General features: G+C 40.0%; 1 pseudogene; it reads right to left on the bottom strand.

The window, feature by feature from the left end:
• Positions 1-602: 602 nt before the first annotated feature.
• LOC111154226 lies at positions 603-1,562 on the bottom strand (annotated as a pseudogene).
• Between the last annotated feature and the right edge of the window lie 1,526 nt (positions 1,563-3,088).

The following is a 3,088-nucleotide window of genomic DNA, read 5'->3' as shown; positions in this document are numbered from 1 at the left end:
GAATTAGATGTGTATTGAATACATCGTGTTTTTTTAAAATTTCAACTAAACTTTGATAAAGCTGTGTTTTGAAAAGGTACAGTAACCAAGACAAGATGTTATTGATAAAGGAAACAACAAATGTGTCAATAGAGTCCAAAAATAGATCCACAAAAATAAGACAGATCTTGGGGCACCTGGGTGGCTCAGTGGGTTAAGCCACCGACTCATGTACTTGCTCACTCTCTCTTTCTCTACCTCAAATAAAAAAAATTTAAAAAAATTTAAAGACACATTTATTCAGCATCATGATCAGACTATTACATTTAGCAATCAACAGCATGGGTGCAAAAAAAAAAAAATCTACATTAAAACCCTTTGTTGGAATGCTTTACACTTTCCTCAGAACAGAAACTAAAATAACCCATTATACAATTAGTCACAAATACAGTCCTTGAGTTTTTTGCCCATGCACATGAGTATTGTCTAAAGCATGTCTTCTTTGTAGCAGCTAGGCCCTGCCACCACTGTGCTTGGCTGAATGCACAAATCTGTTGTAGCCTGTAGCTTCCCTCTCACGTCTCTGGCTCTCCTCTCCTGCTAAGCTTTGTTCCTGGCAGTAATTAAAACCTTTGGCCACTGCTGTAGGTACTGCAGCTGCTGGAATTACTGTAGCCACCTTGGTTTCATGGTTTGGCAAAGTATTGGCCTCCAGGACCATAGGGGCCAGAGCTTCAGCCTCCAAAATTTCTTCCTTTCATGGGTCCAAAATTTGAGGATTGATTATTTTAATTGCCAAAACCATTATAGCTTCCACCACCTCCAAAGTTGCTTCCATCATTACCAAATCTGTTCTATCCATCCCCACTGCCACCATATCCACCACCACCTCGACTGCCACCAAAGCCACCTTGACCCCTGATGCTTCCTCCATGACCAAAGTTGTCATTCCCACCAAAACCACCTCCATGACCACCACAAAAGTTTCCAGAACCACTTCGACCTCTTTGGCTGGATGAAGCACGAGCCATCTCTTGTTTAGAGAGCGCCTTCTTTACTTCACAGCCGTGGTCATTCACAGGATGGGATTTTTGAATGACAGTCTTGTTGACAGAGTCATGGTCATCAAATGTTACAAAAGCAAAACCCCTCTTTTTGCCACTGCCTCGGTCAGTCATGATCTCAGGTACTTCCATGTTCCCACACTGTTCGAAATAATCTCTTAGATGATGTTCGTCAGTGACTTCTTTAATGCCACCAACAAATCCTTCTCACAGTTAAGTGGGCACCAGGTCTTTGAGAATCTTCTCTTGACACAACCCTGTTTGGCTCCACAACTCTTCCATCCACCTGTGTGGCCTCGCATTCATGGCTGCCTCCACCTCCTCCACGGGGACATATGTGACAAACCCAAAGCTTCTGGAGCGCTTGGTGTTTGGATCTCTTCTTACCACACAGTCCGTAAGTGCTCTGCATTGCTCAAAATGGCTCCTCTGATTCTCATCGGTTGTTTCAAAGCTCAGCCCTCTGATGAAGAGCTTCCACCGCTGTTCAGGCTCTTTGGGAGGCTCTGACTTAGACATGATGGCAGTGGGAAGGGAGACTTTACCGATGCTTGCTCGGTGGCATCCATGGGCAGAAAGCTCAAATAAATAAAATCTTAAAGAAAATAAGACAGATCACTTTTTGACAAAGGTAGATATACACAGTATTTTTAAGTGGAGAAAGAATATAATTCAGCAAACTGTATTGAAACATTTGGACATCCATATGCAAAAAAAAATTTAGAAAGGAACTTGACCTAAGTCTTCATCATTATCATTACACAAAATTAACTCTAAACAGAGAATATATCTGAATGTAAAATGTGAAATTATAATTTTTTAGAAGAAAGCATTGGTAAAGATCTTTGTATTCTGAGCTTGGCAAAAAAGTATGGAGACACACTGAAAGCATAATCCATAAAGGGAAAATGATAAATTAGATTTAAAATATAAACACTTTGGGGGCGCCTGGGTGGCTCAGTGGGTTAAGGCCTCTGCCTTTGGCTCAGGTCATGATTCCAGGGTCCTGGGATCGAGTCCCGCATCGGGCTTTCTGCTCAGCAGGGAGCCTTCTTCCTCCTCTCTCTCTCTTTCTCTCTCTCTCTGCCTCTCTGCCTACTTGTGATCTCTGTCAAATAAATAAATAAAATCTTTAAAATATAAACTCTTTGTTTTGTTTTTAATTCTGTGAAAGACACTGTTAAAAGAATTAAAAGACTCAATACAGACTGAGAGAAAATATTTGGAAATTACATATCTGACAGTGGACTTGTACCCAAAATACATAAATAACTTTCAAAACTCAACAGGGAAAAACAAATCTATGAACAACAAAACCAAAAATTAAACAAATACTTCACCAAACAGTATATATGAAAAGCATGAGAACACCTGAAAGGATGTTTAACATCATTAACCACTATGGCTATGCAAATTAAAACCAGGATAATACACAACACCACACCGTTAGAATGTCTGAACAAGAACACACGGGCGATAGGACGCACTCACGAGAACACAGATCTACTCTAACTCTCACACGTTGCTGATGGAAGTGCAAACGCTTACGACCTGGAAAATAATTTGTCAGTTCTTATGAAGTTAAAAATATAATTATTATATTAGCCAAAATTCCCACTCCTGAGTATTTGGCCCAAAGAAATAAAAATTACGTTCACACCAGCACTTATCTTTTATAGAGCTCTGTTCACAATTGTCCAAACTGGAAACAACTTGGACTTTTTTTTTTTTTTTTTTTTTTACTAGGCTTCCTGCCCGGCATGGTACCCACTGTGGGGCTTGAATTCATGACCATAAGACCAAGACCTAAGCCGATCTTCCAACAGTTGGAGCTCAACAGACTGTACCACTCAGGTGCCCCAACTTGGATGTGGTTCAGTGGGTGAATGGAGACATAAATTATGAAACAGCTATACCATGGATGACTAATCAAAAATGGAAAAGACTTTTGGGATATAGAAGTTGGCTTCATCACTAAGATAATATTCTGTGGGAAAGAAGCCAGTTTCAAATGTTTATCTATGTATAATTCTATTAGTACCATA

Source organism: Enhydra lutris, unplaced genomic scaffold (genome assembly GCF_002288905.1).
Source record: "Enhydra lutris kenyoni isolate GAN:26980312 unplaced genomic scaffold, ASM228890v2 scaffoldscaffold36, whole genome shotgun sequence".
In the NCBI taxonomy this organism is placed as follows: domain Eukaryota; kingdom Metazoa; phylum Chordata; class Mammalia; order Carnivora; family Mustelidae; genus Enhydra; species Enhydra lutris.
This window is presented reverse-complemented; position numbering and strand designations above follow the sequence as displayed.